The sequence below is a fragment of the Bison bison genome, unplaced genomic scaffold (assembly GCF_000754665.1).
Source record: "Bison bison bison isolate TAMUID 2011002044 unplaced genomic scaffold, Bison_UMD1.0 scf7180017864297, whole genome shotgun sequence".
NCBI lineage: Eukaryota > Metazoa > Chordata > Mammalia > Artiodactyla > Bovidae > Bison > Bison bison.
Genome location: NW_011494869.1, coordinates 6,132,587 through 6,142,229, shown reverse-complemented (window position 1 = coordinate 6,142,229; position 9,643 = coordinate 6,132,587). Strand labels below are relative to the sequence as shown.

The 9,643-nt window shown below is 40.2% G+C and overlaps 1 protein-coding gene across 1 annotated transcript in view; it reads left to right on the top strand.

The window, feature by feature from the left end:
- CDH3 (cadherin 3, type 1, P-cadherin (placental)) overlaps window positions 1–9,643 on the top strand; it is a 134,533-nt gene that overhangs the window by 3,530 nt on the left and 121,360 nt on the right. The window lies entirely within an intron of this gene.

Below are 9,643 nucleotides of genomic sequence, written 5' to 3'. Positions count from 1 at the left end.
TCAACTGGAATTCCATCACCTCCACTAGCTTTGTTCGTAGTGATGCTTCCTAAGGCCCACTTGACTTCACATTCCAGGATGTCTGGCTCTAGGTGAGTGATCACACCATCGTGATTATCTGGGTCATGAAGATCTTTTTTGTACAGTTCTTCTGTGTATTCTTGCCACCTCTTCTTAATATCTTCTGCTTCTGTTAAGAGTACAAAAGTTGAATAGTGAGTCATGTGACTACTTATCCGGGAAGTTAATTTAATAGGGAAAAACAGCCTCATGTAGAAGTATAGCACTAGAAAGGTGGTGTCAAGTGTTGCTGCAGAGATCCAGAGCCTGCTGTAAGTGCAGAAGGGAGAGGAAAGTGTGCCTGTGGGAAAGATTCAATGAAGATTGCATCTTTGAATAGGAGCAGGCTCGAAGCAAGTAAAAATATAGGTAATGGGAGTAGAGCTGACTGACTGTGGTCAGGGGTTGGGGAGCTTCCCAGGTGGCTCAGTAGTTAAAAAAAAAAAATCCACCTACCAATACAGGAGATGTGGGTTTTATCCCTGCGTTGGGAAGATCCCCTGCAGAAGGAAATGGCAACCTAGTCCATTGTGTTCTTGCCTGTAGAATCCTGTGGACAGATGAGCCTGGCAGGCTACCATTCATGGAGTCAAAAAGAGTCTGACACAACTGAGCATCTGGAAACACAGGTTGGGAGGCAAGAAGATGAGGGGCCTACACCTGAAACCATTGTCCTGTGTGACAGTCGGTGTGGGAAGATGAGAATACAAGGGATTTTGGGCTTTTTTCTTTTTGGCCTTGGTAATCCATTCATTCATTCAGCAGATAGTCACTGAACCCCTATGTTGTGTTAAGACACTTTTCTGAAGAAGTGAAGTGAAAGTCTCTCAGTTGTATTCAACTCTTTGCAACCCCATGGACTATACAGACCATGGAATTCTCCAGGCCAGAATACTGGAGTGTAGCCTTTCCCTTCTGTTGGAGATCTTCCCAACCCAGAGATCAAACCCAGGTCTCCCGCATTGCAGGTGGATTCTTGACTAGCTGAGCCATGAGGGAAGCCCAAGACACTTTTCTAGGTGGTTGGGATACATTAGGGAACAAAATTTGTAATGGTCTCTGCTTTTTGTTTACTAATGTTTCCCAGTTGCCTAGAAAAGTGTCCTAACATATCATAGGGGTTGGTTCATTAACTATTTGCTCAATGACTGTATGAATGAATGAATGGAAGGAAGTATGGGAGTTAACATTCAGGTCTGGAGAAACAGTGGGATGTGTGTCTGGTGTGTTCAAGGAGCTGCGAGGAGACTGTTGTAGCTTGAGCCCAAGTTTTTGAGCTGGAAACTACAATTAAAGATTGCTGTGAATGATGTGCAGGAGCAAGAGTTCGAAAGTTGGGGCTCCTGCAGGTAAGACCTTCTCCCAGGTCTTGGCTAACAAACAATTGAAGTCGCCCTATGGTGGGAGGGCAGTGGGAGCAGAGATGGGTCAGGTGAGATACCCCCAAATCTTGGGGATCTATGTATAAATTGTTAATAACTATAGCTGTGTAAACACTATGCATTTTTTTTTCATTATATATGTACTGTGTTTTTAGTTAGGATTTTGAAAAGCTGTTTACCATTCTTAAAATTGAAGCCACCGGAAAAGTAGGAAATGAGGAAGGTTTTATAAGCAAAAGCTGCTTGTGGCGACCAGGTTTCTCGGTGTTGTATCTTGAAGGGGAGGCAATGCAAAGGGACCAGGCCCTGGTGTCTGTTGACTTTAGATCCCAAGAGAGCTCTGGCTTGGTCATCAGGATGAACAGACCTAGCAAAAGCTGTCTCAAGTCACTGCAACTCAGACACAGTGTTCCAGGGAAACCAAGCCACTTGCTGAACCAGATCAGGATATTTGTGGTCAGGGATATTCAGGCTCCCTCTGTGTGGAGGCCCCCTTTCTTAATCTCTTCCCGAGCTGACTGTGCTGGTCTTTAAGCTTCAATTCAGACCCTACTTCCCCTGGGTAAGATCAAGTGCCTCTCCTGTGCACTGTGCATACTTGTCATAGTGCTCTCTTAGGTCATGGAGTGATGTGCTTACCCATCTATCTCTGTATGGGGCTTCCTGCTTTTGTGCAGTAGGACCACCTGACTTCTTTCATCCTTTGCTCCAGAGTACACATGCTTTAAGTGGGTGTCTCGTGAATGAACATTAATAATCACTTAACCCTAAGAAGTCATTTTATACTTTCTGCATTTTCTTCTCTTCACATAACAAAAATGTAATTTTTCCATTTGTGGTGATGCTCATTTTTTGATAAAGTAACTGCATGAAACAGTGTGACTTTCACTGAACAGTCTTAAGAAATTTGTTTTTAAGACAGTGTTAGTATGTCAAAACCTATTCCTCTAAGACACATTTCAAAAATAAAATTGTTTTCCTGAATTTTCTGTGACTTCTATTACCTTTATTAAAATACATTTTATCAAAGTATGTGAGCATATATTTAATACAGGCTTTTTAGTAAAAAATTCTTTTAGCACTTCATTATTTATTCTCATGAATTTCCTTCTTTTCTCCCTATATATGTTTTTCCCTTAAACACTTCCCTTAAACATTAAGTATAATTTTTGAGAGAATCTTTCATTTTTTAAATCATTTTTAAGGCTGTTTTATATTGCTTAAAATATATGCCAGAATTAACCATTTCTCATAGAACATTTAAATTGCTTCTAATGCTTCTACTATTAATACTGGGATAAAATCCCATTGGTTACAATAGATGATTAAAACAATTTTTTTTTAAATTACATCTGTGTTCTTAAGTAACGCAACCCTCAGAGCAAGAGCTGGCTCTTTGGCAGGTTTTGGTGGCATGCTCACAGTTAATTTGTAGAAACATTTTGATTGCTTTTCAGTTCTGTCTTTTGAAATAATTTACCTATAAAATATTTGGATCCAGGCTTTTTATAGCAAGGATGACTTTCTCTATTTCTTCCTCAATTACTGTCTCTCCTTTTTTCTGTCAACATTGGTGGCCTAGGATTTTAAAATTACCCACTTCACTAAGATCTTTCACATTTCTTAACACATTGTTGGGTATTTTATTGGTTTATCCCCTTATTTTTTTTTAATATAACTATTTCTGTGTATTTAAAATTTTGAGTTACTTTCCAGTCCAGTACTCCAGGTGGTTTTCCTAGCTTCTGTCCTTTCAGTTTTATTAGATAATTTTTTCCAGCAGTGAGAAACCAGGCTCTCAACATCCTCAATACATTTACTTATCTGCTCAGTGTTACTGGTATCTCAGCCATGCTAACCATTTCTTCCACCTGCCCTCAGCAGTCTTGATGCAGGTGGGTACATTGCCACACCACCTTTCTCATCTTCCAAGGCAGGGCTGTTCTGACTCTTCAACTCTGAGAAGGGAAGGCAGAAGAGAAATGTACAAAATGCAAGGGAGAAAGGAGAATCTGAGATAAAGAGGAGTAGAAGGCTAAGTCAGTTGAATTTTAAATATTAAATCCATCCTTTGATTTCTCTAATAAACATCATTTAGTCAAGGTATATTTTCCATTGATATGGCTGGGATTTTTTTTTTGATTTTAGGATTTTGCATCTAAATTCATAAGATAAGCGATCTATAACTTTAGTTTACTGAAATGTCTTAAAGGTTTTGTTGTTGAGGTTGTACTGGCCTCATAAAATGAACAGGAAAGGTCCCACCTTCCTTTCTCTCGTAAAGTTTATAAAGGTTTGGTATTCTTTCTTTTTTAAACGTTTAGAATAACTACAGTGAGTGAAGACATCTGTTTCTGAGTTTTCCTTCTAGGTAGATTTTTAAATATGAGTTATGGATTATTTGCAGTTTTGATAAGATACAATCTACCTCTGGGATGACCTTGTGCTTTTATTGATAGCATGTTGTGTTCTCCAAGAGTCTGTTCTACTGGCAGTTCATGAATTCTGTTCATTTTTTTCCCCCAATACTGTTTTTCAGCTTAGATTTTTCAAGTTCCTGCCCTGTGTCAGTATTCTGAAAATTTCAAGAGACTGGCTGTGTTTGAAGCCACTTATGTTTAAAAAATTTTCACTCCAGCCTTGATTGCCAAAATTCTGCCATTCCCTGGTTTCTAATCTCCCTTAACCCTCACCTGTGACCCCCGCAAGCTATAGCCCTCTGCTTGAGACAAGCTCAATATTCAGTTTCCTTCCTGTAGCCAAAATCGGCGAGTGCCCCCAGGAAAAACAACTATATTTTCCCATATCCTTTCTGTCATTTACTTCTCTCCTGAATTTTAACATTCTAGCCTTCTCTGTTTTTACACCAATAAGTTGCATTTAACTAGATGCTTTTTGTGAGTGCTTTTGTTGTTGTTCTGGTCCGCTGCAAACTACTATATCTTACCCCGTGGTAGAATCTATTTGTGTTTTTAAAGCTCCATCTAGTGTATATGTTTGTATATAAATATTCTGCTTTTCAAAAAAAAGAAAAACATTTTATCGCATATGAAACACGTTAATTATCTGGAAAAGTAAAGTTGGGTGCTATAAATCTCTTCACAGCAGGATGACGTTTGGCCGAACTGGTAAACACTGGTAGTGCAGAAACTGTTTCATACTCATTTCCACTATACCTAGTAGTCGCATTCAAGGCGACCTGCATTGCCCCTTTGATCCATCGTTTCAGAACAGGCCACTCAAAATTAGTCTGCCTCAGGATTATTCAAAAACAATTCTACTGGCAGGCTCCTGTTCTATACATATCACCAAAACCAAGGTATCTTTCTTTGTCTATCTGGACATCAGAAACTCTTGCTGGTGGGTCTTCTTGCTAAAAATCTTCCTTAGTTTGTATATGCCTGAGCAATAGACATTTGTATCTCCTTATTTAAAATTTTATTTATTTTTATTTCTTCTCTCACTAGATTTGTCAGAGATTTTTCTGTTTGGCCAGTATTTCAGAGGAGCCAGCTTTTAGATTTGGCTATTAATGCCGTCATTTTGCCATTTACCCCTGCTTTTTATAATTCAAGATCAGAATTCACTAATTTTTATATTTTTTAACCCTCAAAATAACTCCTCATTTTCCTTTGGTAAGAACTACCCAGACCCTTTTCATTTACTCAGCAGACATTTTTGGAATGCCTGCTCTATGCCAGGTGGTATTCTTAGCCAGAGTCGCCCTTCAGAACCAGTCAGGAGAAGGTGCCTGCTTCCTGTGGGCTGGCAGTAAGGAGTCAGTGAGAAAATTTAGTGAGAGGACGTGTGGGTGAATGCTCAATAAATGTTAATTGTTGCTTTTTTATGATGTATCACATGAGGGGCTTTTAAATGTTGCCTGGTAGGGCCCTTCACGCTTGGCCAATTTTTGTAATTTGCCCATGTGATTCTGGAAAATTCCAACATACATAGTTTTGAAAATACTGAAGTGAAAAGTCTGAGAAATTGTTGAGGGAGAAAAACATGAAAATATAGGTACAGTTCTGAAATGGAGATAGAGACCAAATACCAGAGGTGGCAGGGGGAGGATGCGGGATCTGGAAAAGCTTCAGAAAGGAAGAGACTGTTGAACTAGTTCTAGAAGGATGACTCAGAATTTTTCGTCTAGAGCTGAGGGAAGAAAATAAACAATGGTCAGAACAGGATGTGCAAAGGCAAGGAAACGTGAAAGAGTAATAATATAGTCAGGGCAAAGAGTCCACTTGTGGAAAGCATGGGATGTATAGCAGGATGCAAAATTAGAAAGATGATTCAGTCACCTAGAGAGAATGACCTGAGGTGGAGATCTAGAACAATTTAGAACAGTGTTATCCAAAACAAACATAATACAAGCTACATGGATAATTTAAAATTTTCTAGTAGCCACAATGTTAAAAAAACGGGTGAAGTTAATTTTAGTAATGTATACTATTTAAACTAATATAGCCAAAATCTTACCATTTCTACATGAATCAACGTTTTTAAATGGTTAATGACATGTTTTACTTTTTTTTTTTTGTACTAAGTCTTTGAAATCCATTGTTTCACACTTAACTGCATGTCCTAATTTGGGCTAGCCACATTACAAGTATTCAGTATTCACATGTGGCTAGTGGATACTGTATTAGACAGCATAGATCTAGAGCGTTAGGGCATTGTGTGGCCAATTGTATATAATATACCTAATTAAATACTACATTTTCTATTAAATATAATAAAGATTACATATAGTATAAATATAATATTTTAAAATATATAACAAATAATTAAGATTATTTTTACTCATTAGCTGCCAGACTCTGGTTTTCAGCTTTGCAAAGTTTTAAAACTACAAAGTTTCCTGAGTATTAGTTTTAGGGGAGTTCTCCTACAGGGTTGGTATAGGGTATAGTTGGAGGAACCTGTCGCTTTACAGTTGTAAATGTCCTTTCTGGATATACTCTTTCACCCTTTTGCTGGTAGAACTCGTATTTCTTCAGTTCAGGGAGTCTGTGTCATAGATGAGAAAATTGGATCTCCAGGAGATGTGTGTGATTTGCCTAAGGAAACTACACATTTATTAGTTGTGGAGCCTTTTAGGGGCCCATGACATTGGGCCTTCTCAACTTAGCATGTGCTGTTTCCAGTTCTTTGCTTTGGGCTCCATCTTTTGGCCAAGGTCCTCTTTATGTCAGCATGAGGGAGGGGAATATTTAATACTCCTTGTTAATTTTTAAAACTTATTGATTATGAGTTCCAGTTATATCTGGAAGAAGGATAAGCAGTGTTTGTAAGGCATCTTTGGATCATTACAGTCTGAGGTGTGACTTGCATTAGAATGCCCTAAAGCTGATCTAATTCTTAGTGGCTGACTCACACCAAGGCTCTTTTTACCTATTTAATCCTGCAAACTCTTGACTGTCCTTGTGTCCGGAAATGGTTCTGGCCTCTGAAGATTTGAAGGTTCCTAAGACAAAGAACTTGACCCCCTAGAAGACCACTGAACAATTAGGTAACAGTCACTGTAATTTATGTAGTCTTACGAGCTGTGCTGAAGAGAAACCCAGGGAGGGAGCTGTGGTGGGGGTGGACTTAACCCAGAGCTGTAGGTAGGAATAGAGCCTCAAGGGGAGAACTTGACTGAGTCTTGGTGAGAGTGTTAGTCAGGCAGAGAAGGGAAGACCAGCCTTTTGAAGCAGAACTTGCACAAGAGAAAGAGATCGTTTTGTGTCAAGGAGGTGTAAATGTTCTCCACACTGAACCATGGTGCGCAAGGGAAAGAAAAGCCAAAGCTGAGGCTGTGGGATTAGGTGAGGACTTAGGAAGGGCTCAGGAGCTCACAGCAAGGAGTCCAATTTTTAATCTCAAGGAAAGTTTATTAAATATTTATTAGCTATAGAGAAAATAGGTAATATTCCTACACTCCTGGAATTTATATTCTGCTGTGGGATGCAGCCTGTAAACAAATGAAAATGTCACGTATTAGGTATAAGGACTATGAAAAGGGAAAAGAACAGAATGACAGTTGAGGATTGGGGGGGGGGGGGCTATTTTATATGATGTGGTCAGGGAAGGTTGCTTTGGTGAAGTGACATTTGAACAAAAAGCTGAAGAAACTGAGTGGGGAGCCGTGTGCATATCTGCAGGAAGAGACTTCCAAGTCAAGGAACAGGCAAAGCAAAGACCTGAAGGTGGAAGCATGTGTGTTGTGTTCCAGTTGTTGTTAGGAGGGTGGGGTGAGTGAAGGTAAGAGAGCAGTAGGTTGGAGATGAGGTTTAGGATGAAGGCAGGGAGACGGGGCGTGGGGGCGGATTGTGAAGGACTGTGTAGCTACTGTAGAGACTGACTTTTACTTGGGGTGAATTGGGATGCCATCAGAGGCTTTTAAGCAAAGGAATGACCTGCTCTGAAAGGTTTTAAGAAGATGAGTCTAGCTGTTATATGGAAAACAGACTTGAGATGGGTGGGGCATGAGTGGAAAAGGCGGGACAAGGTAGGAGATTGTAGCAGTGATCCAGGTAAGAGATGATGGTGGCATGTGCTGAGTGAGGGCAGTAAGTATTGGGAAAAGTGGGAAGACATGAAGGGTTTGTATGTATGATCAAATGTGTGTTTTAGAGAAGTGACTCTGATAGTACATAGGAAAGAATTGGTGAAACCATGAGTAGTAGAACAGGTTAGCTGTCCAACCAGGGCAAGAAGTGATGAGTGGCATGGACTAGACATATGTTTACTGGTCAGCACATACTTTACTATTCATTCAGCCTATTTGGGGAAGCAGAATAAAGTCAAGAGTCCATGCATTAAACATAGGGAACCAGTTAAGCAAAGGAATACAGGTTGGTTGGCAACTCTGTTCCTAAACCACAGGGGCTATATGTTTAGAGGACAGAGTAGGAATGGAAAGGTGTTACTTCTCACAACCTAACTTAAAATGTCTGCTTTGATCCAAACCTTTTCCCTGCTGGTCATCTGTATCCCAAGACCAGCCTCCCTTCTCTCATTTGTCAATCCCAGGACTGGATTCCCATTCTTTCTTCTCCCCTCCTAATGGTACTTACCCCTCGAGGCCCAGTACATAAGCTTCCTTAAAGTTTCTCTTCTGTGCCCAGAACATTGGTAGCACCTCACTTCACTGTGTATTATTACTGTGTACCTCACAATACACAGTAATAAATAACACATTTTAAAATAAACTGAAACCTATTCAAAGACTGCAGTGTTTTTCATTTGCATTTTTATTCTACCACAGTGCATATGGTAAAGCCAGGTACCTAATACATATCTAGTGTCTTTTCTTTTTTAATCTAGCATCATCTTGCCTGGCACAGTCAGATCCCTGACCTCTGTCAGAAAAATCTACCACATTTTCAGCCCTTCACTGTTCTTGTGGAGACACAGCCACAGTGTTGAGCAGAGATATGATAGGGAGGAACCATTGTTGTTTATGAATGTGATTGTGCACCTCAGTCACTAGGAGATGGGGGCCACTCCCTTTTCTCTAAAATTCAGATCTCAGCCGTCTCCTTAAGGCTCAGCTTAGTCCGGAAACAGATATTTAGTGTTGGGTCAGATACTTACTGGACACTGGTATTTTAGAGTTAAAAAAAGAAAAAAAATACGGCCCCTGCTCTCATAATGCCCACCATCTAACTAGGAAGTTCAGTTGCTCAGTCATGTGCGACTCTGCGACCCCATGGACTGCAGCACGCAAGGCTTCCCTGCGCATCACCAACTCCCGGAGCCTGCTCAGACTCATGTCTGTCGCGTCGGTGATGCCACCCAACCATCTCATCCTCTGTCTTCCCCTTCTCCTCCTGCCTTCAGTCTTTCCCAGCATCAGGGTCTTTTCCAGTGAGTTGGTTCTTTGCATCAGGTGGCCAAAGTATTGGAGTTTCAGCTTCAGCATCAGTCCTTTCAATGAGTATTCAGAACTGATTTCCTTTGGGATGGACTGGTTGGATCTCCTTGCAGTCCAAGGGACTCTCAAGAGGCTTCTCCAACACCACAGTTCAAAAGCATCAGTTCTTCAGTGCTCAGCTTCCTTTATAGTCCAACTCTTACATCCCTACAGGACTACTGGAAAGCCATAGCTTTGACTAGACAGACACTTGTTGGTAAAGTAATGTCTCTGCTTTTTAATATGCTGTCTAGGTTGGTCATAGCTTCTCTTCCAAGGAGCAAGCGTCTTTTAATTTCAT